This window comes from Leptidea sinapis, chromosome 5 (assembly GCF_905404315.1).
Source record: "Leptidea sinapis chromosome 5, ilLepSina1.1, whole genome shotgun sequence".
Taxonomy (NCBI): Eukaryota; Metazoa; Arthropoda; class Insecta; order Lepidoptera; family Pieridae; genus Leptidea; species Leptidea sinapis.
The window spans coordinates 16,474,254-16,490,331 of record NC_066269.1 but is presented as its reverse complement, the minus strand read 5'-3'; the positions used below and the strand labels follow the sequence as shown (position 1 = coordinate 16,490,331).

General features: G+C 35.5%; 1 non-coding gene across 1 annotated transcript; it reads left to right on the top strand.

The window, feature by feature from the left end:
* The first annotated feature begins 1,915 nt into the window (after positions 1–1,915).
* On the top strand, positions 1,916–1,988 carry Trnaa-agc (transfer RNA alanine (anticodon AGC)). The gene has a single exon. It is a non-coding gene; the product is annotated as a tRNA-Ala (tRNA).
* Positions 1,989–16,078: the final 14,090 nt, after the last annotated feature.

The following is a 16,078-nucleotide window of genomic DNA, read 5'->3' as shown; positions in this document are numbered from 1 at the left end:
TTTATATCATTTATATGCACAATATATTTGTTATATAAGATTATATGCGACAAAACCTTGATATTATGATTTTTAGGCCCTAGTAGAACATACCTACGCGTCTCACGCTTAAGGCATGCAATTACATATAAAGTAAAACAATATAAATAATTTTATTTTATAAAACACTCGAAAATTCAGTTCTTTCAAAATATTGTTTATATAAATACTAGCTGACCCGACAGACGTAGTTCTGTACATAATAAATAAAATACTAATTTTTTATGAATTTGTCAATAATATTTAATAACATCAAGAATTATTATTTCGTAAAATATGCTTCCAGATCTTATAATGAAATTGCTTTACAGCAGAACTGTCAAACCGTGCAGTAAATTCTCTTATAGAAAATATGTCCATAGAAAACAAATGTTGGAAATATAAAAAATTAGGGGTGGAATTTCGTAAAATCCGTTCTTAGCTGACCTCTACTCGGTGAAAAGAATATTCCTATCAAATTTCAAGTCTTTAGCTCTAATGGTTCCAGAGATATCGTGATGAGTGACTATATACGTGGAAATCTCTTATATATATATAGATTATTTTTAGTACGTTTATCAAGTATTAACATGTTTTTGAACTTGTTCACTGTCCATAGATGCACTTCAAATCATTAGATAGTTTTGTGATGTTTTACAATTAAGATCATTTTCCTGTCACTGAAGGCATGGGTTATTATCATAGCCTTACAAGATTACAATATACTAACGTAGAGATAGACAAAGCGTGATTGAGAAGTAAATTTCTAACGGATATTGGAAGATAGAAAAAAGAAAGCGAATCTATTGTTTGTTTGTATGTAAGGTTGCTATCCGTCCCGGTTTGTTTGTCCTAGGGCGGGGTTTCAATTGTAGTCCGGGTTTAAAAGTTGTAGTCACCGCCGCACCGGGACGCGATTTCCGCGAACAACCCACTCTCCAACAGCACAAAACAGTGGACTAAAGGAAGAAATATTTTATTGAAGACAGAAACAGTCCTGTCAGTTATTTAAAAAAAAAAAACAATTTCATAGATTATTACTGTATTGATTTTTGTCAATCTCTTTTAAGTAAGCCGATATTTTTTTTATTTTACGGAACAACTTAAAAAAATTAAATTGACTTGTCCGGGTTTTGAGCTCCTAAATCCGGGGTTTTCACGCTTCTTGTCCGGTTGCCAGACTTCAGAGATGACAACCCTATTTGTGTCGATGTGTGGTTTTGGTGTACGAATTCATACTCGTATGTATGTTTATTCCACGCTTAATAAGAAGGGCAACATTTTTGTGATTCCTCTGGTGATAAAAGACAGTATGGGCTGCAGTGATCACGTTCCATAAGGTGACCCTGATATGCTCGTTTGCTCTTCCTAAAATAAAACCATTTATATTGACAAGTTATAAACAGTCAGCCACGCTTGGCAATAACTCCTAAGTATTTAAAAGGCATAAAAGGCATTTATTTTCTCAAAATTGGTTCCTTTAGAATACTTTGTATGTATGTATGTAATTAATTATTAATAATAATTAATTCCAGAGTACTAATTTTGACATATAATACAAATGGCTGCGAAGGAACGTACGATACTCTGAAGTATTTTTACATTTTGAATTAATTTCGTTCGTATTTCGTGTTATTTATACTTCAAAAATCAACGTAATAAATTACACATTTTTTTTTAAATAGTTTTAGTACTGCAGATACAAAGCCAACAGCGCCAATATGGCGAATATCAAACAGGCACAAAAGGACTTTGACAGCCGCCAGTCCAGTGGTATATAGTAGACTAGTAGAGGTTACTGACTGGTATGGTAACTTTCAATTTGCTCTACTTATATTGTATTTCAATGACAACTGCTTTATACAATATGTACAAACTATTGAGAACCTTTCACTACGGGGGCGTAGCTCAGATGGTAGAGCGCTCGCTTAGCATGCGAGAGGTACCGGGATCGATACCCGGCGCCTCCAAATTTTTTTATATTTACAAATCTCTCTCATGGCGTATTTTGTATTTCTCCTAAAGTGTCAAAAACGTTAATAAAATACTTTTTAAAGGACTAAAACACGTGTAATAATTGTAAGTGTGTTTTTATTTCTGCTTAGTACTGAAATCAAATCAAATCAAAATCACTTTATTCATGTATGTCACGGAAATTACACTTTTGAATGTCAAAAAATTAATAAACTATACTAATATTATTCTTATTCTTGCTTAAGCTTCCTATCGGTTTTAATAAAACATTTTTTTTATGATTAAAACGCATGTAATTGTACACTTAACATTAAATTTTTGCGTATCGTTTTAATACTTTAAAAAGTGTTTAAGTTAAATGTGTTACACTTGCATTAATAAAAAAATACAACTTCCTCTTAGTGATAATTGTTTCCTTCATGTAAAATGTTATTTTGAGAGGCGAATATTATTATATCATTAGATGTTTAAATTGCCCCAATCAATTTTAATGTACATTGGAAACTCTTCACATAAACGAAGATACATAATATGTATATTTTTAAATCATCCAATAATTATAAATATTAATTTTTAAATAAAACGCAGATAAAATACAGTGAACAATTTACATTTTTCAATCCATATATTTTTATTTTTTTATTATATTTTTAAAAATCAGCAGTTATTCTAATATAAATACGAATTTATTTCTAGGATAGTACTAAGACATACCACTGAAACATTTAAATGTTTCAGTTTAAATGTTCAATTTACCAGTGGGAGGCTCCTTTGCACAGGATGCCGGCTAGATAATGGGTACCACAACGGCACCTATTTATGCCGTGAAACAGTAATGTGTAAACATTACTGTGTTTACACACGCCGCCGTAGCTATTGAAATTACTGGGCAAATGAGATTTAACATCTTATGTCTCAAGGTGACGAGCGCAATTGTAGTGCTGCTCGGAATTTTTGAGTTTTTCAAGAATCCTGAGCGGCACTGCATTGTAATGGGCAGGGCGTATTAATTACCATCAACTGAACGTCCTGATCGTCTCATCCCTTATTTGCATAAAACAATGTTTGTACACACTTGTTATTGTATTTTATATAACTTTTAAAATACCTCGTTACAAAAATTTATTTGTAAGAAGTTATAAACTGTACGTCAGTTAATATGAAGCTTTATTCCATTTTGTATTATGTTTGTTACAATATTTCGACATAAATAACTCTCACGTCAATTGCACAAGCGTTCCGTTAAATTGATGTTTCAATCCATCGACAATGCAATGGTCAAAACAAAATAACATTTGGTTTCCAAATACATTCCACTAAATGCGACAAATTTCTATTGGCTGTTACTGTACGCATTCACATTGAAAACGGCAAAATAACTTTGAGCGCCTACAATTAAAAAAATAAATAATAATTAAAAAATATTGCGTGCGTACAAATAGCACATGTCTGAAGTAAAGCCTGCATTGTGTAAGAACCTCTAAACTGCATATGAAGTCCTGGTACATGTTGCTAGGATGACACATGATTTCAACCGCTTTGAAAGACATTACTACCACCGCTATCATATTTTTAGTTCTCCTGGTGTCTATGTAGTAATAAGTCGTGCGCATGACGTCAGAGTATATTAAGTTATGCTCGCGTCATACATAAGACAATCTTTCTTCAACTATGATTGCCTGGTACCAAAACATTGTATAATGGCTCCTATAATTTTTTTCTCCCACGTATATACTCTAAGAAATGAATGTGTCTATCTCTTTATCGTCTCGCTTTTTCGTTTCATCGACTTTCAAATCACAATGATGTTAATGAAGTTTTCACTCCAAAGGGTATTTATTATTATTTTAAGTTTCCTTTTATTTTAGGAATGTTGCCAAGTAAATAACAACCATGTTTTTATACTAAAAAGAACAAAGAAAACAAGAGCAGGTACCCAACACAGTGTACAGTAATAGTCTAGAGCTAACACCTTAATCTTTTTTTTACATAAGAGGGGGCATACGTGCAAGAGGCTCATGGGATGGGGAGAGGTGAGGCAACCGCCCATGGACATCCGCAACAATAAGTGTCAAGAGATGCGTTGCCGGTCTTTAAGTATGCTATTTTATGCAGAAGTCGTATCGGTTTTTAAGAATTTTTTCTTGTTTTGATTTAATTTGTTATTGACGTACTTGGGATCACTTATAATGATGTTCCAATTATACGATTACGACCGCGACAAAAAAAAACTAACAGCACCTTTGGGTTTTGTACCCGTCAGCATTTTTTCAATAAGGGCTAAGCGGCTAAATTTCTATTCGATTTCAATGGAGAATCCCATGTGTTAGTTTCTTATTATGTTATAAATCAAAAATAAATATGAGTCTTAAAATTTTATGACAAATTGTAGTCCGTTTATTGTTAACAAATCGGTTTAAAATAAACTTGCTTGGAGTACGAATGGGTAGGTACAGAGGGAAAAAAATGTAATTTACGAATTATTATAAAACCAAACTTTTTATACGGAATACATTTTAGTGAATTAGTATTTCGCCTAAAGTTTGAAATATTGTAACAACTCCAATAATTAAATATAAATGATTCGATTTAGTTGAACTGGCACCTAGTTTGTATTTGGGTGGAACTGCACTTACATAAGGCATTAAAAGTTCAAGAAAAGACCATACCCTCTGCCCACCTTAAAGGCCGGCAACGCATTGACCCCTGGTTTTGGGGATGTCCATGGGTGGCTGCCTCACCTCTCCCCATCCCGTGAGCCTCTTGCCCGTTTGCCTAAATAAAAGAAAAATTGTGTTGTTGAGTTGTTTGAATTCGGTGGTCAATATTTTAATATGATAAAACAGAGGAGATACGAGACAATAATTGAATCTATATTTGTGTCATCATTTGATAAGAGTACCAGTAATTTGTATTGTCTTAAGGTTCTCTTAAATTACTATCCTTATTTGTGTAAAACACATTTCAATTTAAGTAAGACAGATTTTGATATAAAAAATTTCGCTTTCCTGTGGAGTATAGATAAAATTTTATAGTATACAACCAACCAAGCTTGTTTTGTCAGGCTTTGCGCTCAAAAATTTAAATAAATATAAGTTTAGGATGAAACGGCTACTCTACTTTACGGCGTTTGAAATTCACCATTTAGCACCACTTTGCAAAATTGAATAAGAACAAATGGAAAGAAACATATTGCCATTTTTTTATTGATATCTATGTTATGTAATCTCAGCAAAATGATCCACCAACGATACTCAGACGTTTCAAATTGCTTAGGTGAGTTTCAAAATAAATTATAAAGAAACTTAAGAGTTGTTAAGTTATAGTAGACGTATCAATCCACATACAGCGTTAATAAAATAAATATATTCCAGGTAGGTATATGCAAAGGTATGTATCTCAAGTATTTATATAATTTCACATTTCTTCTTTTTGCTAATTATATAAGTATAATTATAAATTTCGTTTTATTTGACGAATGAATTTCGTATTATTTTGAATAATATTTAAATTATCGAGACCAGAGTTTATCAAAGTTTATAAAATTATAATAATGGATGCTCGCAGATAATTTTTATTTAAATATACAAATTCATATTAAACTTAAATAACTCACGCTATGAGTAATTAATAATTAATAACCCTAAAATACCGGTTCAGCTTATTCGGAGAGTAGCCGAAACAGACGGCAAAAAACATAAATTTGGTATTCCGGTATCACTCCCATGGAATCATTAACCGTCAATAATTTTATGAATTATTCCATTTACAAAAATTTTAAAGATGCCATTGGGTGTCAAGATGCCACGTACACAAGCATCTTTACAAATAGCCAATGCACACTACAATATAAAGTTGCCGTAATAAAAAAGCTATTGTTCTTAGGTAGTATTTACTTGGAGCGCAACGGAGGCCAACCTTTAATCTAAGAAAAGATCTTATTCAAATGCCTCAAATATAGTTAAAATCGTGGTAGTGCTCATAATATATTCACATCAGCCACTTATTGTCAATCCATTTATTTTGTGAAAACAGTTAACGAGAGGAAAATATCGAAGTCTCTTACGTAGGCAGATATGGTATCTGTCCTCCAAACTATGATGAAATCTGTGGCAGCGTGGAAAGTTTGGAAATAATCTTATTATAAAGGTTCCTCAAAGTCACGTCCTGAATATTTTATGCGGGCTAATCCCATTTTAATGTAAAATAGTTTTTGTGTCAGAGTTTTCAATTCCACGCTGGTACTTTGATGTAGGTATGTTAGACTTGTATCAGGCTGAGTGCTATAGAGCGTACTTAGACTTTGCTTAAACTATACTTACGTAAATTGAAAAGGGGTGCACTTAGGGGTATTACATATTGGTTTTTATGGTAAAAAATCTATGACACGTTAAATAACTTTACTTAATGGTTTTACTTGTGATTACGCGGATTTCTACTATTAATTGGTTACAATGGTTAAAATGGTTACGTGGACCGGTCCTGTAATGGTTATAGACGAATGGTTAATGGTAACTAGGAACGGCCCAATCAATGCTTACACGCGTACTGCATCTAAAGGCAACACATGGTTATAAGAAATTAATTTTATCTACTAAGCAATATTTGTAATATAATGCTGTTTGATGGATTTACTTCGAACATAAATCTTAGCTCAGTGTGAGCTTAGCATATATTTGATTCGTTTCATTTTTATAGTCATTTGACAGCTAAAATTATTAAGTTAAGACAACCGAATGCAAAAGTAAAGTTTGCGTTTAATAACACTATTTTTTTATGGAATAGGAGGACAAACGAGCGTACGGGTCACCTGGTGTTAAGTGATCACCGCCGCCCACATGCCCTTTAAGGACGCATCTTGTAGGTACGCATCGTCGTATCGTCGTGGAAACACCACACAAGGAAGCTCATTCCACAGCTTTGTAGTACGTGGAAAGCTCCTTGAAAAGCACACTGTGGAGGACCATCACACAACCAGGATAGTGGGGATGATATCCTAATTTGTGGCGTGTCGTGCGAAGGTGGAACTCAGCGGCGGGAATCAGGTGAAACAGCTCTTCGGAACACTCCCCGTGATAAATATGGTCACTCCAGTTAGGTTTTTTTTTAAGAAAATAAAATAAATAGGACGAGAGGAGCAGAACGTTCAGCTGGTGGTAATTAATACGCCTTGCCCATAACAATACAGTGACGCTTAGGATTCTTGAAAAACCTCAAAAATTTTAAGCGGCACTAAAATTGCGCTCATCATCTTCAGATATAAGATGTTAAGTCTCATTTGCCCAATAATTTCACTGTCTACGGCGCCCTTCGTACTAAAACACAATAATGTTTACACATTACCGCTTCACGGCAGAAATAGTCGCCGTTGTGGTACCCATCCTGTACAAAGGAGCCTCCCTACTGGTTAAATATTAAACCTTATTTCTATATACTGAGTAAACAAGCGAACCTCAATCAGTTAATCCGACATTGGGTTTCACAGATGCTTGTTGGTTTACGTCGTACAAATACACAACACTCTGATCTACTGACAAACTCTTACAAGTGATTGTATTATATATTCCGATAATTATTGTACGTACAAAGATAATATTATGCTCTTGAGATTTTCAGAATATTTGAGTAGGATGCCTGATATGCCCTAGTTACATTATTATAATAGTATATGTAGTAAATACAAATTCAAATATTTTTATTCAAAATAGGATGTGATATCGCTTATTGAAAGTCAAAAACTACCACCCATTCCAAAAAGAATGCCTCAGAACTGAGAAGAATGGACGCAACAAACTCAGCGGGATTCTATTTTTCAGAAATAAATTTAGTTAAAATGTAAAATCGTACAATGAAAGTCATTTATGCTTCAGTTATCTTTACCACACTTACGTTTTTTGAATTTCATAAGACATTTGTGTTGAACATTTTCTGGGATCTTGTTTGTAAAAGCACAAAATATCCTTGTAATCCATCGCCCCACAAAAGACTTACTAACTCGACTTAGCCGAGTAGTAGGCATTATAAGTTTATGTCTGTTCCTGGTGGTAGTGGTTACTATGACATAATATTAAACGTTATTTAAATAGTGACCTGGATACACCCGGTCAAGAATTACATTCCATCATTTGTCAGTCAATGTCCTAAATATTAAAATAATGCCAAACATAGCTATAAGTGATGAAGATTATGGAATTTGAATGATGCTGGAAATAGATTTTTTTTTTTGTAAATTCTTTTATTTTTAAACAACATTCACCCTCAAATTTTTGCAAACTTTAATATTTTTAATAAATCTGTTACGACACTAAAGTTCCAAAGTATTCGAATCCATATAACCTATTATAAGACAAAGTCCTCTACCGCGCCTGTCTGTCTGTTCGCCATAAACTCAAAATTTGGATAACGTGGTTTTTTGAGGAAGGTTTAAATATATAGTTTGTTAGGTTTTTGTATACATTTTTCTATATGTTAACGAAATTTCTTGGAGATGTCGGAAAAAATAAGCCGTCTGGGAGCTTTGAATGAAAACGCTGCCTTTGAGATATACCAAAATAATGTATGGTGGAATTGTGTATCTTATATAGGTCTACAGAAAAGTTCACGGTGGCATATGTCTATCTCTTAAAGATAACATATTATATCCATTTTAATATTTTTGCTTGAACAAATACGATATTAATCCTTATCATTTTCTATTGGCTAAACAGCGTCTATTGGCTCAGCTAGTAGTTTAAAACAAAGTCGCACTGTTCTATATTTATTTATTTAATACATCACAAAACCCACAAAACTTAAATTAGGTTATAAGAATACTATTGTACAACTTACTTCTAATAATAATTGATTTACAATATTTATAATAACATGTGGTATTTGTGCATGTGTGGTTTGGTGAGAGTGCGTGTGTGTATGTGTGTTTGTGAATTACTTTTAATTTATACCTTCCTTTAAATTGAATATTAATTAATTTAATTTGATCTTATATCTGCTAAGTGCTTACTCTCCAAAGCCACACAACATTATTCTGATGTTTTTTCTCCGATCATTTACATAATTCTTCACGGTTGTCTTAATATAGTTTACTTACAGTAGAAAAATACCAAAATTTTGCATCCTAGTTCCGAAAACTAAATGCTAATAATGAAAACAAATTTCCTTTCCTCTTTCCTTTTATGTAATAAAATTTAAAGAAACAATAATATTTCTTTATTAAATTTACAATTTTTTCATAATGAAAAATATATAAAAAGCTGGAAATAAGTTTTTATATCTTTAAAATCAGACAGATACTAAATTAGAAACAGATATAAAATAAAGTAGAGTCAAACAAATTTTATTACAAGTTAAAACATACGATGTATATGCGAATAGATTTTTTCCCGACCCGACTAATAGTGATGACATTGCATTAACACGTTGAGATAAGCTTACGAAAACAGTTTCCTGCAAAAAGAGGTTCTAATATTTCACACAAATATGGTTGGAGAATGGAACAAGAAAATATATTTATAGGTGTTCGAACGTGATCCGTTTTCCCAATCTAATAACACGATGAATATCTTTCTATAGATTTTATAAAAATGTGTCTTGAGATGTCCAAGTGGAAATGATGACCGTGTGTATTAAATTATTTTGTAGATTACTAACTATTATTTGAATAAAATTTAATTTGCCACTTTAAAATCTTAAACCAAATTTGATTACTTATTCTTTATAAACTACGATATTAAATATTGTTAAACAACATTTAAAAAACAAAAAACACCAGCCTTTGCACAGAATACCGGCTAGATTATGGGTACGACAACGGCGCCTATTTCAGCAGTAATGTGTAAGCATTACTGTGTTTCGGTCTGAATGGCGCCGTAGCTAGTGAAATTACTGGGTAAATGAGACTTAACATCTTATTTCTCAAGGTGACGAGCGCAGCTGTAGTGCCGCTCAGAATTTTTGGGGATTTTCAAGAATCCTGAGCGTCACTGCATTGCAATGGACAGGGCGTATCAACTACCATCAGCTGAACATCCTGCTTGTCTCGTCCCTTATTTTCATAAAAAAAACTGACCTCTGAGCCGGGGCATTATCTTGATAGGACAAAATAACTTCTTCAACCATTTGGTTGGTGACTATTGTTGGGTGACCCGAGTGAGCTTCATCTTTGGTGGATATTCTTCCACGCTTGAAGTCGTCGAACATTCGTCCAACTGAAGAATTCGGTGGAGCATTTTTACCTAAACTATTCTGCGAATGTTGATTAACTTGTTTCGTACTGAAAATTTTTTTTTATGAGAAAAACTGATGAGACTTACAAGACCCTAACCTTATGGTGAATGATACGTTTAAGTTTCTATTATGATAATAATTCAACTTTAATTGCAATTCAATTTTAACAATTTTGTCGACAAAATGCACCGGTAAATTGAAAGAAAGACTTCCTTTTCAGAAAAAATTAAATTCAATTTTTTTTTTAATCCAATCAATATTAAAGCTTTATCAGCCAGTATGTACCTTTTTGTTTTCGAAGAGTTTGAACCTCTTACTCGCTATTAATTAAACGCCCTTCGTTAACGAATTATTTTATGTAAATCACATTTAAACTTAATATGGAACATATTTTCTTAGAACTTTAAATTTTCTAAGCTATGACAGATCACATCATAAGATCTTAAAAAGTTTCTCCGCAAGATCTTTAATATCTCACACGATCCATTTTATATTCTCCAGCAAAGTTTGTGAGTTTGAAATTAAAATAACGCAAATCGTATGTAAGATTTTATTGTTTATTTTTTTAACTGAATTAATTTCTGAATAAACAATTTCTTATTTTTAATGTGATATCTCTCACTTCTGGGATTAATTAAATTAAATTTGCAACTAAAATTTACGAACGTCTCGGCTTCCGAGAGCAGAGCCAGCCGTTCGAGTGACGTATCGTTCGTAAATATTGGTATGTCTTATTCAAATTTCGTTAGTATAACAGTAGTGTGTTGGTATTAAGACAATTTTAAAACAGTTTTTCCATGTCAATTGACGAAACATATTGGATTATCAATAATAATATACAATGTTTCTTACAAATTTCATTTCATTTCATTTCAAATCTCAGTTGGTCTCCTTCCCAACCCGAGAGGTCGCGGGTTCGAGTCCCACATCGTTCAAAGCATTTCAAGGTATGTTAGTGTTGAATTTTACATAAAGTTTATATTACGATAATAAATTGATCTTTTATATTGTAGAGCCCTCCGCTCACGATGATGTTCTCACGGACATGGAGTTTTTAGACTCCCCCTCCTGCGGGCGCAAGCGGCCAGTCCATTCCTCCTCGAAGGACTCTGATAACGTAACACTAGCCGGTCACACAAAACCTCCCTACGTCCCTATCGTCCCTCGGACGTTGCATTCCAACTGGTTCAGTCCAGGAAAAAGCGCCAGTCAAAGTGCATCGCGACCCAGGAGAATTCAACCTCCTCTTCCGCCCCAAAACCATTAATTGCCCCCGGACTCTGGCCCCTCCTCTAGCCAACCGGCCCGCCCGCCCGTACGCGAGCGCACCGTATGTGGGCTCTCCAACATACGTGTGGAAGCCCCACACAAACGGGGGTTTCCCCAGTCAATGCCACCGCTACCAGATGTATGGTCACGCAGTGGCTAACTGCTCCGCCCCTCCCAGGTGCGTTAAGTGCCTTGAACCCCACAGCACCAAAGAGTGTAAACGTTCGCGGATGCCTTCATGTCCCTCGCTCCGCCCCGAAGGCTGCTAATAAGCAGACTTCCAGGCCACCCAAACGAGGGCCACCTCCGGCCTCTTACTCCCAATCCCATTTTCCTCGTATGTGGAATAAACTACCTGGCCCCAACTCTCCAGCTCATGGAGGCAGTCAGCCCCACCCTCTCAGGAATTCAATGCCTACTCCCGCCCCGCTCCAGCCACATTCAGTAGCCCCAGTTGGGCAGTACCTCACCAGGCTCAATCAGGGGTACAAGGCCCCGTGAAAGACCTGGAAGAGATTTACGCCTCACTGGGCGATGTCCAGATCCAAGAAATCTCCGTCCTTGTACGGAAACTCCAGACGGATAAGTCCACCAAGGACCGCATCTTTGCGCTGGCGGAGCACCACCAATTGGTGGCCTCCTTGTAATACCTAAAGTGCTTAAGGCTCACCACATTGTGCGGTATGAGTGAAGCCTAGGGGGTATGACTCGATCCAACCAATCACTCTTTATCTCCTCTTTCAAACTTTCGTCTGACCTAACTTGGTACCTGGCCCAGACATATGTAGCCTTACCTCCCAATTGTGAACATCCTTCTGATGTCGCTCAGTCCCAATTAGAAAGCACCTTCTGTGCGATCCCAGCGAACACTCCTAAGGGAGTGCTGCTTGCTCCTCTCTTCCCCAAGAGATGGTCGCCCCCGATGAAGGCTCTAAGGCACACTGCCCAAAGCCAACCTCAGGTGGTGTTTAGTGGGTAGGCACTTAGGTTCTTATGTGAGTCCCACATAACCAACACAGACTTAGGCTGCGTTGGTATGCATGAGCATTCACCACCCCCCTCCCGTCGTTATCCCGGAGGGAAGCCATTTCCCACTGTCTGGGCGCAAAACAAAAAAAAGTTTGGCGAGTCAACATCTCCTGAGGTTGCCTCGTGTAGAGGCACGTGTCGAGATGATTAGGACCTTTCTTGTAGTATTTGCCTCATTCGATATGATCATAAAAATTCTTGTACTAATATTTAATCCAAGAAGAGATAATATTTTTCATTAAAATAGAAAACATGACAGAGCAATGCAGTTTAGTTTCACTCGATTAGATAATGGAGTCGTTTGAGGTAATAGTTTCTAAAACAAATAATGCCTAACAAGTGTCCTGATTGTGGGAAATTCTTCGCAGTGGCTGACAGTTCTAAGTGCAGTAAGTGTTCTATTCTATATCACAGACAGTGCAACAATATCAGTCATGTCACCATCGATTCTGAACCAAGCGAGACCCCGTCTCTAATTCGAGAAATTCAACTGTTGCGCTCAGAGTTGTCGGGCTTTAGAGTTTAGATGACAAAACTGTCATCATTGGTATCTGAATTTAATACAAGGCTCGATACAATAGAACAACGGGTGTCAAATCTTTAGGACGCCTCAAATTTAATTAAATTCGAAGACGTCCAACAACAAAATGCTCAGCTGAACAGTTCACTTGATGCGTTACGGAAGCAATACTCAATAATAGCGAACAAGAGCGACTACTGAACGACGTAGAAATTACCGGAGTAGAGGAAAGTGGAGGCTTCTCCATGTCGTCATCACCGTAGCGCAGAAGATAGGTCTAGCCATCGACGAGCGTGACATCGTCAACGTGCACCGGCGCGGGGCCCTGCGGGCCGCGCGGGGTGAGGCGACTTCGAGCGGGCCGGCGGGAGGTGAGGGCACGCGCCCGCGAGCCATAGTGTGTAGGCTCGCTCGCCGACACCTGCGTGACGAGCTGCTGCACGCGGCCCGGGTACGGCGCCACGCTGATACGTCGGGGACCGGCATAGGTCACAAACCGCAAAGGTTCTACGTTAACGAACATTTAACATTCGATAATCGTAACCTGTTCTATAAGTCGCGTGAACTAGGCCGAAAACTAAATTGGCGTTTTATCTGGACTCGTGATGGTCAGATATATGCTAGACGAGACAGTTCGTCTAAAAAATTTATAATTCGAGCAGAGTTTGATTTAAAAAAGGTTTTTTGTGTTTAATATTTATTTGTTATTGTCAGTTAGATTTCAGATTTGTTAGTTTTTTTAATATTTATTTTAATCTCTATTTGTTTAATTTTAATTTTATATTATATATTTTTTCCATAGGTTTCTTAGGAGTGTTTAATTTTATGAATGATATAGTAGTATCGAATTTATACAAAAGAGTACTGTTCGGCAAATCTAAATATTATTTAAATTTTAAATTTTCAAATGGGGTGATAAGTCACGTTATGCGTATTAGAAATTTATTATATTATGTTCTCAATTTTATTAAGATAAATTACATCAAAAATAAAATGCGGTCTAAAATCAGCTATATTATGCAGTTTAAAAGTTATATATCAAACGAGCTTTATTCTTTTATAATATTATATAATTATCTTATAAATTTAAAAGTTTCGTTATTGTATGGTTGCTTTAATGCTATAGTTTTTGATCGTTATTTATTAGTATTTTATCACTTTATTACACATATTAAGTATACTACTTTAAATATATTTATATATTATTTAATTATTGTATATAATATTATATTTAAAAATTATGCCAAATAGGAAGGACAAATTAAAAATTGGGCTACTTAATCCGGGATCCCTTGGCACAAATCACGACGAGTTTCTCGTAGCAATGGATCGGCACAACGTGGATCTGATGTGTATCAATGAGACGTGGCTGCGCGCTGGGCATGAGGGCCTCGCTCCAGCCCCGGCTGGCTACAGACTGCACCACGTGCCGCGCACTACCAGCGTGCGCTCGCGTGGGGGTGGTGTTGGCTTTTACGTGAAGAAAGATATTTCGATGCGGATTCTGTCGCACCCTATTGCTCCTACGGTTGAACAAATGTGGCTCAAGGTCGAGGTAAGTGGTAATAAGCTTGTAGTTGGTACAGCATATCGCCCTCCGTGGATGGACCCTGAGACATTTTTTGATGCGTTAACGGAATCTTTGGGATCGTTTGTCTGGTGTGACAATGTCATTATATTGGGTGATTTCAATATTAATGGGTTGTGTAACAATCATCTGAACTTTAAAAAAATTTACATTTTTTCAATTCGTTTAATCTAATACAGCACGTCTCGACACCTACGCATTTCACTGCTCTCTCAGAAACACAACTAGATTGTGTGTGTGCTAACAGAACACTTTCTGTCACACATGTTATTGTGGATCATATAGAGGCATTAAGTTCTCATGCGTATATCACATGTATCTTGGATTTTCCCAAGCATCAAATGAAACCAAAATTTATTACCTACAGATCCTTCAAAAATATTGATAGAATTAGTTTTCAACAATCACTGGACAGCATTACATGGGACAAATTATTATGAATGAATAACGTAAGTGATATAGTTTTCAATTTTACTAGTATTATTATATCTTTGTTTGATTTTTATGCACCTAATACAACACGATTTACTCGAGATACTCAATACCCTTGGATTACGTATAATATAAAATTGATCATGAAAAGGCGGGATGAAGCATTTAAAAGAGCTCGTAAAACTAATAATGTAGCACATGTACAGTTTTATAAGGACTTGAAACGTTATGTTCCTCAAGCACTGCGTCGTGAAAAACAAGTATACTTTAACACACATATAAACTCCGATATTAAAAAACCGAAAATATTGTGAAAGCATATTAAGGACCACATTAGGCTAAACATAAAATTTGTAATTTACCTCATCATCTTTATGATCCAAATAAAATCAATTCCCACTTCCTTCAAATTCCAGGCACTGGCCATGTGACATTATCAACTCTGACTTACAATGAATTTCACAGACACAGTAATACAACATTTGAATTTAAAACGATTGATGATAATATAGTACGTAAAGCTCTTTTTGAACTTAAATCGCAAGCGATTGGTATTGACGATATTTCACTTGACATGTTACTACTGACAATGCCTAAAATACTATCCGTACTAACACATATAATAAATGTCTCCTTCCAAACTAACTCATTTCCAAACTTATGGCGTCATGCTATTATCCGTCCTGTGCCAAAAAAAGACAACCCCGATGACTTTAAAGACCTCCGACCCGTTAGTGTTCTTCCTTGTCCTTCTAAAATAATGGAAAAAATTGTTTGAAAATTAGCCTACTATGGACTCAGTGAAAATGCTATACAATGGTTTCATAGTTACCTCAGTCATAGAGCTCAGAAAGTTGTAACCACAGAAGAAGATGGTAAAGTTCGCTATTCAGAGTGTAGTAACATGAAAATAGGAGTTCCACAGGGTTCTATATTAGGCCCTCTTTTATTTATTTTGTATAGTGCGGACATATTGCAAAATATAAAGCACTGTAAGTATCAAGTGTATGCAGATGACATTCAAC